General features: G+C 39.9%; 1 protein-coding gene across 1 annotated transcript in view; it reads right to left on the reverse strand.

Moving 5' to 3' along the window:
• CFAP70 (cilia and flagella associated protein 70) overlaps positions 1-14521 on the reverse strand; it is a 576575-nt gene that overhangs the window by 457428 nt on the left and 104626 nt on the right. The gene's annotated exons all lie outside the window — the stretch shown is intronic.

A 14521-nucleotide genomic window follows, 5' to 3' on the forward strand; every position in this document is an offset into this window, starting at 1 on the left:
GGACTGAAGGGCTAGACAGGTATCTAGAATCTTTGATTTCCTGACCTCTGTCAGAAAAATCCTCATATATATAGAATCAATTATAGTTCCCAAGAAGGTCACCCTTGTCTTCGGGATTAAGGAACTCTTTTCCAGATTTACCTTCCATCCATGAGTTCTCAGGAAGGATAGTACTAAGTCGGTATGGGACTTTGCTTGTTGACAAGATGGTGTCTGGATTAGAATATTGTCCAGATAAGGCGCCACCGCAATGCCCTGCGGTCTTAGAACCGCCAGCAGAGACCCCAGAACCTTTGTGAAAATTCTGGGTGCCGTGGCCAGCCCGAAAGGAAAAGCCACAAACTGGAAATGATTGTCCAGAAAGGCGAACCTTAGGAACTTGTGATGATCTCTGTGAATAGGAACATGTAGATATGCATCCTTTAAGTCCACTGTCGTCATAAATTGACCCTCCTGGATCAATGGAAGAATGGAACGAATAGTTTCCATCTTGAAAGATGGAACTCTGAGAAACTTGTTCAGACTCTTTAGGTCCAGGATAGGTCTGAAAGTTCCCTCCTTTTTGGGAACTACAAACAGATTTGAATAAAAACCCTGCCTGTGTTCCTGCACAGGAACGGGACAAATTACAATCATGGTGGAGAGGTCTCTTACACAATGTAAGAACGCCTCTCTTTTTATCCGGTCTGCAGATAATCTTGAAAGAAGAAGCCTTCCCCGGAGGGGGGTAGTTTCTGAACTCCAGTTTGTATCCCTGAGATACTATCTCTATAGCCCAGGGATCCTGAACATCCCGCACCCAAGCCTGAATCACATGTCTGCCCCCTACCAGATCCGGTCCCGGATCGGGGGCAAACCCTTCATGCTGACTTGGAATCAGCAGCGGGTTTCTTGGATTGTTTACCTTTGTTCCAAGAGTGGTTGGGTTTCCAAGTTGACTTGGATTGTGAATAGTTTCCTTCCTGTTTAGAGGAAGAAGAGAAAGAATTTCCCTTGAAATTTCGAAAGGAACGAAAATTACTCTGTCGTCCCTTCTGCTTATTTCTTTTGTCTTGAGGAAGGAAATGACCCTTGCCTCCCGTGATGTCAGAAATAATTTCCTTCAATCCAGGCCCAAACAAGGTCATTCCCCTGTAAGGAATAGCCAGGAGTTTGGATTTGGATGATACATCCGCAGACCAAGGCTTCAACCATAAGGCTCTGCGGGCTAGAATAGAAAAACCTGAACTTTTAGCTGCCAATTTAGTAATTTGCAGGGAAGCATCTGTTATGAAAGAGTTTGCTAATTTCAGAGCTTTAATCCGATCCTGGATTTCTTCTAAGGAAGTCTCAGTCTTATAAGATTCCGCAAGAGCATCAAACCAATAAGCTGCCGCACTGGTGACCGTAACAATGCATGCAGCAGGTTGTAACAGCAAACCCTGGTGAACATAGATCTTTTTCAGTAGACCCTCCAACTTCTTATCCATGGGGTACTTGAAAGCACAACTATCCTCAATAGGAATAGTAGTTCGTTTGGCCAAGGTGGAAATAGCCCCCTCCACCTTAGGAACCGTTTGCCAAGTTTCCTTGACAGTGTCCGCTATAGGGAACATTTTCTTGAAAATAGGAGAAGGAGAGAAGGGAATAACAGGTCTCTCCCATTGCTTAGAAATAATCTCTGAAGCTCCCTTGGGAACTGGAAAAAACCTCTGAGTAAGAAGGAACCTCTAAGTATCTGTCTAACTTACTCAATTTCCCAGGAACGACCACTCCCGCGGAATCACAGTCGTCCAAAGTTACTAAAACCTCCCTGAGTAACAGGCGGAGGTGTTCTAGTTTAAACCTGAAAGAAACAACTTCTGAATCAGTCAAAGGTAAGGAACTCTCCGAGTCTGAAATTTCACCTTCCGATAGAACCTCCATACCCTCCATCTCTGAGCCCTGGGAGGGTATGTCCGAGGTTGCCACCATAGCATCAGAAACTTCATTGACCACAAAGTTGTCCTTCCTTTTACGTTTGCCTTGAAGTATAGGAAAGTCAGATAACGCCTCAGAAAGAGTAGAAGACATAACTGCAGCAATGTCCCTTAATGTCACTGCAGCAGAAACTTGAGACGAAGTACAGGGCACTGCTTGGGTGGGCGTTAAGGGTTGGGACGCTTGGGGAGAAAGCTTTGGCATACTCTGTCTCTCATTGTTAGACTCCTGAGAGGCATCTGCCATTGACAAATTTTTATCATGAAAATGTTTTTCTTTATAGCTTAGCGCCCTCTCAATACATGAGGGACAAAAAGGAACAGGAGGTTCCACATTGGCATCCAAACACAATGCACAAGTAACGTTTTCTAAGTCCATACTATAGACCAGGCAAGAAAATGAAATAAACAAACATTTAGAAATTGGCCTCTAAATTTATACTGTCCCTTTAAATTATACTGGCCCTTTAAATTTACAACTCAGAACTCTCTTACTATATGAGAGAAAGAGTGATGCAAAACGAAGTAGTAAGATTAGAAATAATACTGTGCCTTTAAGTCGTAAATTAAGTTATTTTACTGTGCTAAACAAAAATGGAAAATTATGCTTACCTGATAAATTTGTTTCTTTTACGATACGATGAGTCCACGGATTTCATCCTTACTTATGGGATATCGCCTCCTGGTCAGCAGGAGGAGGCAAAGAGCACCACAGCAGAGCTGTATATATAGCTCCTCCCTTCCCTCCCCCTCCAGTCATTCGACCGAAGTTAGGAAGAGAAAGGAAAAACCAAAGTGCAGAGGTGACTGAAGTTTAATAAAAAATAAAAGACCCAAAAAACAGGGTGGGCCGTGGACTCATCGTATCGTAAAAGAAACAAATTTATCAGGTAAGCATAAATTTCCATTTTCTTTTACAAGATACGATGAGTCCACAAATTTCATCCTTACTTATGGGATACAATACCAAAGCTACAGGACACGGATGAAAGGGAGGGACAAGACAGGGAACCTAAACGGAAGGCACCACTGCTTGAAGAACTTTTCTCCCAAAAAAAGCCTCAGATGAGGCAAAAGTATTGAATTTGTAAAATTCGGAAAAAATAAGAAAGCCAACCAAGTCGCAGCTTAGCAAAGCTGTTCAACAGAAGCATCATTTTTGAATACCCAAAAGGAATCCACAGCCGTAGGGGAATGAGCCATAATTCGATCAGGAGGCTGCTGTCCAGCAGTCTCATAGGCAAAACGGATGATACTCCTCAGCCAAAATAAGAGAGGTAGCCATAGCTGTCAGACCCCTATGCTTCCCAGAAAAACATAACAAACGGGAAAGACGATTGATGAAAATCCGAAGTTGCCTGTAAGAAAAACGTTAAGGTACGGATCACGTCCAAATTATGTAACAGTCGCTCCTTCTTAGAGGAAGGAGTAGGACACAAGTAAGGAACAACAATTCCCTGAATAATATTTGTATTCAAAACCACTTTAGGAAGGAAACCTAGACTGGTACGTAACACCACCTTATCAGAATGGAGAATAAGATAAGGAGAATCCCATTGTAATGCTGAAAGTTCAGATATTCTTCGAGCAGAAGAAATAGCAACCAAAAAGAAACTTTCCAAGATAATAACATTATATCTATGGAATCCATAGCTTCCAACGGAACCCCCAGAAAAACTTTAAGAACCAAATTCAAACCCCAAGGAGGAGCAATTGGTCTAAACACAGGCCTGATTCTAGTCAGAGCCTGACAAAAAGATTGAGCATCTGAACCATCTGCCAGACGCTTGTGTAACAAAATAGACAAAGCAGAAATCTTTCCTTTTAAGGAACTTGCTGACAACCCTTTCTCCAAACCGTCTTAGAGAAAAGACAAAATCCTGGGAATCCTAACCCTACTCCATGAGTAGCCCTTGGATTTGCACCAATTAAGATATTTACGCTATATCTTATGGGAAATCTTTCTAGTAACAGGCTTACGCGCCTGAATCAAAGTATCTATTACCGAATCAGAAAGCCCTCGCTTAGATAAAATCAAGCGTTCAATTTCCAAGCAGATAGCTGCAGAGAAACTAAATTCGGATGAAGGGAAAGCCCCTGAATGAGAAGATCTTCCTCAACGAAAGCGTCTACGGTGGCAGAGATGACATGTCCACCAGATCGGCATACCAAGACCTGCGAGGCCACGCCGGAGCGACGAGAATCCCGAAACCTTCTCTTGTTTGACTCGAGCAGTCACCCTGGGAAGGAGAGCAAATTGCGGGAACACAGAAGCTGGGCTGAACGAACAAGTCACTGCCAAGGCATTTACCAGTTCGACTGGTGGATCACTGGACCTGGATCCGCATCTTGTATGCTTGGCATTCTGACGAGACTCCATAAGATCCAATGCCGGCCTGCCCCAGCTGAGAAACAGGTAGGCAAAAACCTCCAACGAAGTTCCCATTCCCAGATGAAAAGTCTGACTGTTCAGAAAATCCGCCTCCCGGGTTTCCGCACCTGGGATGTGGCTCGCCGACGGATAATAATAGTGAGACTCCGTCCACTAAATCATCATGGCTACGTCTGTCATCACCAATGAACTCCTTGCTCCTCCCTGCGGAATGACGTAAACTACTGTCACAATTTTTCCTGATTGGAATCTAATAAAAGCGGCCGAAGCCAACTGAGACCAAGTCTGAAGTGCATTGAATAGTGCTCACAGCTGTAGAACATTGATGGGAAGGAGAGACTCCGTTCAGGCCCATACACCCTGGGTCCCCAGAGAGTTTGTCTTCTGATCTTAATATTAGAAAAGATAAATTTGTACAATCTCCATTCCACTGTCTGAGCATGTGCAGTTGTAGAGGCCTGAGAGAGCTCAGATTCATAAATATTCTGACCCCTGTCAAAAAAACTCTTCTGGCTAGAGAGTCGATTAGAGTTTCCCAGAAAAGAACCCTTGTCTGTGGATCTAACAAATTATTTACCAGAGTTAATGTCCACCTATGAGTCCCCAGGTGGGATAGAACAATGTCGGAATGAGACTTTGTCAGCTGAAAAGAAGACGCCTGGATCAGAATACCATCCAGATAAGGCGTCACTGTAATGCCCCGCGGTCTTAGAACCGCCAGCAGAGACCCTAGAACCTTTGTGAAAATCCAGGGTGCCGTGGCCAGACCAAAAGACAGAGTCACAAACTGAAAATGTTTGTCCAGAAAGGCAAACCACATGAACTTGTGATGATCTCTGTGGAAAGGACATGAATATATATATTCTGTAATCCACGGAATCCATAAATGGACCCTCCTGGGTCTGGAAACCAAAATCTTAGAAGAAGAAGACACATCCACAGACCAAGATTTCAACCCGAAGGCTCTGCGTGCTAAGACGAAAATCCCAAACTCTTAGCCGCCAACATGGTAATCTGCAAGAAAGTCTATAACTGAACTAGCTAAAGCCAGAACTATAATTCCTTTATATCCTAAAGGAACTCTATAGATGTGTGCTTCTGTTCCATCCTAAGTCACAAAGGAGGAATGCACACCAAGAAGCATCAGTAATGTCCTAATAAAAAGGACCCGTACTGCCACTTTAACTGAGACTATTTACTTAGTAGTCCAAAGCAAACGATATGCGCGTACAGTCTTGCATAACGTAGACAGTCGTCAGAAAAGTACATGTAAATTTGGGCACCTGCCAATCTAGGGATGTAGGCAAGTCGTCAGTAAAAGGGTACCCATTGTGGGACATTTGACCAAAAAGTGTTACTGACTCTTTTAATCTTAAAAAACAGTAACTAGATATTCCACAGCGCAGAAAAAAAAACTTAGGTTAACAAAAGTTTATTTCAAGACCAGCTATTAGAGTGTACAGAGACCAAAAGTCCCCCTTGTGCGCCATGTCTTATTTTAAATAAACTTCCATGAAAGCATTGGAACCAGAACAATCTGAACGATCCATATTAGAATCGAGACATAACAGAAAAGCAACAAATGTGTGGGACAGTTGTCAAAAACAAATGTACTGCTTTATGCGACTGAAAGAAAGAAAAAATTAGATAAACTCTTTACTGTCACTTTAACCACGGTTTCATTGAAATCCCAATACATCACTCAGGAAAAACCAGATGAAGGTTTTCATGAAAATGTCTGTCTATCCCTGAATGGGACACTAACAATAGGCATAAAAGACGGAAAGAGTCTTAAGTACCGCAATTTTTTATAGGTACACCACATAAGTACAAAGCTGAATTATACATTAAACAGCTGAAAAGCATCAAATAAACACGTTACTATCTCTTAAAAAAAGAAACGTTATTTTATCTGTGCTACTGTCTCTTTAAAAATAAAACTGCAAGAACTTATTTTCTCGTCTGCAAAAAGAAACACATCAGCACACAAGTAACAGGAATGTCAGGTAAGACTGCGGAGGTGAGCCGTCAGTAGTTATCTGCATTAAATATTTGCAAGGTGAGAGCATGCTACTTAAGCATCTGTTAATCTTGCTACTAACAGACATTGCTATGTACAATACCGAAGCCATGACTAGAGCAACAATTCCCTTGTAAGGAACCGCAGAGCACTGCATGTGGGGTATGAAAGGTCTATGTAATGACCAGTGTTAATGGACACCTGTAAAGGATCATTTATAACAAAAATTAACACACCACACAAACGTTACTGTTTCTTTAAATCTTAAAGTAACATTCTCCCTCGTGGTTTATAAGCAACCTCTGTGCATATGTAGGACACTTGAGGGAAAAACAGAGTACTGCATGTGGGACATGAAAAGTCTGTAGCAAGTATTGACAAGTGTCAACAGACTCCTGAACAACAATCTATAGTAGAAGGAGTATTTATAATAAAAAACCAACACACCACAAAAACGTTACTGCGTCTTTAAAGTTCGAAGTAACATTCTCCTTAGTGTTTTATAAGCAACTCCTGTGCTATATGAATGACACTTGAGGGAAAACATACTCTGTAAGATCAAATGTGAGTTTTAGTTAACCTCAGAGAGGCCTGCAGAGGTAACCTAAAAACTCATTCCCCACATATCCTAAGCAGTTGTGGACACAAACGTTACTGTTTTCCAGTGCTTTGTTTGATTAGTTTGAAAGGCAGTGTACCTTGAACCCTTTGCACCAGGTTACAAAACTCCCACTTAACCAAATCCGGAGCCTATTGTCAACGCTAACGGACACACAGAGGGGAAGAACTTTCAAGCACCAAAAGACTCTCCGGACGGCGCGCAACCTCTCAGCTGTATGCTGATTGAAACACAGCTGAGGAAGCATCCAGCGCGCCGTCGGAGATAGCTAGACAATTGGCGCTCAACGGCAGACAACAAAGCTCTGCCCATCGTGGGCGTAGACAAACAGGATCGCCGAGAAAGCAATACACAGGCAAAAGGCGCGCACACAATGGCGCATATCAAAACTCCGCCCATCGTGGGCGTATCGCTCTCAAGCTCCCATGCGGCTAACAATGTCCTTAACAAAAACAAAGCCGTCCGGAAAGTCAGTGCAACACAGTATAAGGAACGTTCCCTACTGAAATAGATGTAGCATCATGTGAAACAAGGCAATATAAAACTCCCTGTTGGCTTTACTGTAGACATAAGCCGTAGCGAGCAGGGGTACCTGTCATGAAAATCATTTACACAATGTCATTTTTTAATCCCTTATTGCGAAAAACATGATAACCTCTACTGACAGTTCCCAAATTAATATTATTGGAAGCATGAACAAATAACATGTAATATAAACACCCAGCCTGCCAGCTCCCTGTCAAGAGTAGAAGCCGTAAGATGCAGGGACACGCAATATGTCAAACATAAAAGCCCTCACAGAAGTCCTACATAACACCCAAGAGTGAAATAGGAAAACCCTCCCTGTCGGCTGATAAACAAGCTAGAAGCCGCTGGAGTTTGTAGGGAAGAGATGACAAGTTGCCCCTGAACACAGAGCTGCCTATGAAAAAGTAACCCCCATAACCGGGATACGTTTTCAAACATAAAGTGCCAACTCCTTTCTGTGTACATACCATTTTTTCTCCAGTATAATCCAGAAAATAAAGCTGAGCACTTACCTTAGAAGGCTGCCCGGCAGTAGGGCATCTCACCTGGCTTGTGAAGTTCTTTCCTCCCCTTCACATTGGCCTGTGGAAAACAAAAAGTGATGAGCATATTCTCCCTCAGACTTTTACAAACAGGGCAGCATACAAGCTATGGGAGACACAGTGATAATAATGTCCCACAAGTTCCCATTACTTTAAAGCCACCAGATGCTTCTCTTTTTGTATTGAAGAGACTGATCTGATCTAGGCTACACCCCAGAACAAAATAGCACACTGTGGCACTACTTAAAAAATAATAAACACTTAAATGAAGAATCTATAACTAACACCTCACTCTGCCTCTTCCTATCACTAACACAGGCAAAGAGAATGACTGGGGGGGAGGGAAGGGAGGAGCTATATATACAGCTCTGCTGTGGTGCTCTTTGCCTCCTCCTGCTGACCAGGAGGCGATATCCCATAAGGATGAAATCCGTGGACTCATTGTATCTTGTAAAAGAAATAACACTGTGCCTTTAAGAAATAAATGCAGCCGTTTTTTTTTTGTTGTTTTTTTTTATTGTGCTGAGCAAAAAAAAAAAAGTTCTACATCTGAGTAGTTTAAACAAAACTTTTTGCCCCACCATCAGACACCTCTCCGCCTCAACAGCTAAGCTGAGGCACCTACCTGCCGCTCCAGACCGCTTCCAGCAATGTCTTAGGTCAGGGCTCAAGGCGCTAGCAACCGCTTGCTTTCCCAACCATGCGGTTATAGCGCAATGCCCGAATTGCTGTAAGACTACGCAGCAGAGATGTCCTTTACAAAACCGGAACAGATGTCTAAACCAACTGCGCAGCGTCTAGACAAGTCTAAGCGTGCAAATATAAGCCCCGCCCATCGTGGGCGTAAATCTTTACACAGTCCTTACCAGGTAATTTTAGAAATAAAAATGACAGATAATGCCCTTTTAGCCCTAGCCCACTGCCTGTACTTATGCTGTCACCATAGGAAAACCACTTCCATACATGAAGAGCCTCTATTCCCAGGAAATTAATGTAATAAACTTACCAGAGTGCAGAGTCCACTCTGAGTCTAAATTAAATGTGCCCCAGAATCACAAGACACTGCACTTACCTTAAAGCTGTCTGACAGCAAGACTGCTACAACAGGTTTAGAAGGTCCTCTCCCTCCCATAGCCCTGTGGAAACAGATAGGACCTGAGTTAGATATTGCTTAGGCCATCAAGTGAATGGCAGCATAACAATATGGGAGGCGCAGTGAGAATTATGTCCCACCAGTTCCCATTGCTCTAAAGCCACCAAAAGCTCTATTGTAGAGACTGATATGGACTACGGCTAAACCCCAGACAAAACAACACACTCTGGCACTGTTTTAAAAATAAAAAACTCTTGATTGAAGAATCAAAAACTAACACCTCACTTTACCATCTCCTATCACTAACGTCGGCAAAGAGAATGACTGGGGTGGGAGGGAAGGGAGGAGCTATATAACAGCTCTGCTGTGGTGCTCTTTGCCTCCTCCTGCTGACCAGGAGGCATAACCCCACAAGGATGAAATCCGTGGACTCATCGTTGTCAGGGTAAAGGTCAATGACATAATATATATATACATACTAATATATATACGTAAATGAAAATAATATAAAAAGGATGTGTGTATATATGAAGCCGTCTATTTTATCAGATGTGCTATAGAATAGAAATTCTGATGTCAGGATTTAACTCAAAAACCCCTACCAGATGGGAGCTGGGTGAATACACGTTTATCAGGATTGGAAATCAGCATAGCTTTGAAACACCACCTCCTGCTGTGTGAGCACACAGACATTTTCCAAAAGGAACTAACTCAGTGACCATGCTCATTTGACTATATGCAGAGTTTTATGACGCTAAGACATTTGGTCTACCCAATTTAACACAATCACTTAAAAGGATAAAATCTAAAATAGTTGGATAAGCATAGTACTTACAGGAAACCCCTTTGATTATTTAGAATAAATGATCTGTGTTTTGGGTGGAGAAGATGCTTGGGAGCTCTCTGGAATTTGTCACCTAAATCTTGTGATTTCAAAGTAAGATGTGTTGCAAACACACAGCTAGGGGGAAGGTGACACAAATAGAGTTGGGTGCATTTTGCAAAGGGAACAATGCCAGTTTTCCATGTATGTTTAAAATGATTCATGCTATATATATTGAAATTAAACACATTATATTAAATAGATAATTGCTGCAGGGGATATTTATATAGGAAATAAATTCAGATATACATAGAAATGATATATATGTTTTGAAAACATAAAAGGTCTTACTTAGCCTCTGGTTTTTAAGAATATTTGTGGACCTAAAAGTAAATGATTAATAATACTTAATCTTATTTCAGATAGACCATAGACATATGAATGCTTAGATCATTTCTAATAATTGTTTCCATTTCTATTGCAGGCATCAATTCATATATGCAGAAATTGTCAGAGACATAGAACATATTATATTAAGTGAAAGAAAACATATTAGAATGTATAAATGCCATTAATTTCAGAATAATTGGCAGTATAAATTAATATAATACAATATAAATAATGTTAGACACATGTTTCATATCAAAATGACCAGAGAGGTAATGTGATCTTACCCAGCTGCGATTGGTATTGTGAACTTATTAATATGAAGAAAATTATGGTAGTTATTACACATTTTAAAGAAAGATGTTTAAATGTATAGCTGTATTTTTTATTTTTTTTGTCATACTGCATTTGTTCTGTGCTGGTTGTTTGTATGACTGCTGCCACCCGGTGTTGCCATGAGAGAACTACAGCCAGAAAGCCTTTTGGCTGTTAAATATAAGATATTCCAATTATCCAATAGAGGGACAAGGTTTCGAAGGGCCACCCATATTTCACACCTATGATTAGACAATAAGTTGTATGCAGAAGGGAAAAAAAAGACACTGGCTGCGGAGTTTTGTAACTGACTGAAACTGTTTGCGGGGGACACAGTCAAACTATAAAAACAAAGTGGGCCATACTTCTACTCTTCCATTGCAATTACACTTATTTTATATGAGGTGGGAAAAGTCTTGAAGCTGAACATCATTTTGGTAAAGTATAAGAAAAGGGCTGCTAATTACATGTGATATTTTAAAGTCACTGCAGTTTAAAGTACAGTTAAAAGATTTAAAGAAGCAGTGTGTTTTTCAAGTTAGCATTTCACAGCCTATATATATTGTTTAAATCTGTATCTGATTTGTTAAGTAACTCATCTGTGCAAGTTCTGATATTGTAAGTTAATTATGTATTAGGATAAATTGCAGTTAAATAGCAGAATATATATTATCCTATTGTTTAAGAGAACAGTTTAAAATTGTATTGCTTGGATGTTAAAAGATTTGTAAATAAGGCTGGTTTTTAAGATAAGCGTGTATGAACTTTGCATAGCATATTTAAATAGTTTTCAAGCGCATATAATATTATTTCATTTCCTTTTATTGCAAATATATTTCAATATGTTTATGGATATTAACTAAATAAAAGAATTCAGATATTTATATTAATTGTATGGTCTAGTAGGTGCATGTTGATTAAGGATTTCTATTTTTAAGGAAAATTATTATTTGTATTGGTTATAACCCTGCCATAAACTGATATATTATTTGGATAGCACTACTAAGATTTTCATAAATATACTGACATAATAATTGGAGGCACTGTTCTGAGATTTATTAATATTCCATCATATTTGATATAATATATTTTGTGGTAAATAGAAATTATTATAAAAGAGAGAAAAAGTTTCATATTTCGATATTAATATTTTGAAGATATAATTTTTGAAGAGCTGAAATATTGATTTTCATATTTCGAGATTGATATTAATATCTTGAAATATTATTAAAGATTAATTTTTGAAAAATTTATAAAAATATTAATTTTTCATATTTAAAAATTAATCAAAAATATTAATTTTTCATATTTTCAGAGTTAATCAAAAATATAAATTTTTCATATTTCGAAATATTAATTTTTCATATTCCAAAATTAATAATATTTTTTTTTTTAATTATAAAAATTTTTCTTCTCTCTTTTATTGGCAAAAATTGTATTAGCGTTTTAATTTAACTGAATACTAAACCAATACAATAATGTCTGTAGCCAGAAGTGACTCATTTAATTCTATACATAGCGATGAAATTGGTCCCATTACAATACCCATTACTAAAGGTCAGATCCTTAAGAAAGATATCTTAAGTTACATTAAAGGGAAGTTTAATATTGCGGGTGAATTAAATGATTTTATGGATATGCTTGAAACTAGGGCTAAAAATATTACCGTTAATAATAATATGTGGAATGAAGAGAATACATTTTTCCAGGAATTATTAATGATTAATCAATGCAAAACTCCCAAAAAGCGAGAGGACCTAATACTAAAATCTTGGCCCCTCTTAATATGCATGATTGACGAAATGTCGTTTTGTGTCACAGACAAACGATTGCAAATACAGGAGCTAGAAAATAGTATTCGTTCCTCACGCAGACGCGAAGAGGGTTTAAAAATAGCCAAAAATAAAATGGATGAATTTGCCCAAAACCTAGCCACCTTAGATAAGCATAACATCGACTTACTCGCACAGATACAAGATTTAAATAAACAGCTTGCGCAAAGCCAGAGAGAATTAAGCGATTTAAAAAGGTCATATCGCCATAATGAAAACCCTTATATTAACAGTGAGAATAATGCAGATAATGCTAACTCCTTTAGCGAACGCGTCAGGGATGAGGTACAAAAATATATAGAACAATATAGACAAATGACCCCTAACGGGTCAGAAATAGATTTCCCAAATAGGCAGTCACCTCATGATGTAAATCCAGAGGACTGCTGTAGCGCAGCTGGCGCGGGGGAGGGAAACTCTAACAGAGAAGCCCAAAGTAAGTCTGATAAAGTCTATGATTCACATAAAATAATCACCTTCGTACAACGCGCAGTACCTATATTCTCCAATAAGGGAACAACATCTGTGATCGATCATTTACAGGCTTTTGAAAATGCGTTAGCTATAATGAATGTTACAAGTGAGAAATTGAAAATTTAATTTCTGCCTTGGGTATTTGACAGTAAGCACCACAAATTCTTTGCTTCACTAAAGGATATGAATATTCATTCCTGGAATGGGGTGAAACTACAATGCAGAAAAGAATTCGGGCAATATCGCACTAAAACTGCCGCGAAAATAGCGGTATATGGTTTAAAGTGTTGTGCGAATCAGAGTCCAATCAAATTCCTTTCTGTATTGAAAAATGCGTACAGTATGGCTGAAGATAATCCCAAATTTGATGGCTCAGAATTTGTAAATTTATTTTTTGAAGCACTGCCTACACCCATCAAAATCAACTTAGCTAGAGATTTTGATGAGGACTGCTCATTGGAATGGCTGATCAAAGAGAGTACAAAGTTATACTCTATTCAGCAGTCCAGTGAGCAGGGGGTTAATAAGGAGTCAAAACCCAAAATTGTAGCAGAAACTAGGGTGTCACCTAGCCCCCTCAATTTGGAGTCTAAACAGAGAACCTATGCGGAGGTGGCCAGTCAAAATAGGCCATCTCCACATAGGTCTAACTCTGCCCCCTCCCCTACACAGGTTGAGGCGCAGGGAGACTATAACCGAAGTGGGGGACATAATCAGGTGAATAATTACTCACAATGAGAATACTCACCAAATAATTGGTATCCGTGCAAGGGTAGATACAATAGACGGCGAAGATATTCTCAAGTTAACCAGACACCCCAGGTATATAATGCTCCCCAAAATACTAATACTGAGCAAGCTGAACCCCAGGGGCAACCACGCCAGAATAGAAATAGCGGCCCTGATTTTGAGGGAACCCAATGGTCCAGGAATCATTATTATGGGGCACCAAGAGATAGGCCCAGGGGTAGAGGTAACTTGTACAATCAGGTAGATATGCTGTTTACCCAGTTAAATCGGTTGAGCGAACAAATCGCTAATATGAGTCAAAAATCTACGGCTCAGCAACCGAACAATACTTTTTTAGGGGTACAGCCAGTGGTCAGCAGTGGACCACAGGCACAGTCATAAATACTGCAGTATCACCTAAAGGGGAGGGGAGAGATATACAAAATGCAGTAATAAATATCAATGATGCTAATCATGTTCTCTCCCCACAGACCGGAAACGGACAATTTAGCTGTGATGACAGGCAACCTCATCCGGGAAAAACTAACAAACCTCTTCCTTTGCAGCACTCTCTTAACCTTATCTCCACAGATGCAGTACACAAGAATCCAGCCGAACCTGTCATAGAGGAGACCGGTAGGTATGAAGCTTCTTCTGTATCAGAAAGCATGGCAAACTCAGGTAACACGTGGCGAAGCCCACAAATGTATGATAACGCCAACTTTATGTGTGAAATGGTAGAAACTGCAGGAAGATATTATGTATTAGTTGAGCTGCAAGATTCAGTCTCCAACCCTATCAGGGGATTA

The sequence above is a fragment of the Bombina bombina genome, chromosome 11 (assembly GCF_027579735.1).
Source record: "Bombina bombina isolate aBomBom1 chromosome 11, aBomBom1.pri, whole genome shotgun sequence".
NCBI classification, from domain to species: domain Eukaryota; kingdom Metazoa; phylum Chordata; class Amphibia; order Anura; family Bombinatoridae; genus Bombina; species Bombina bombina.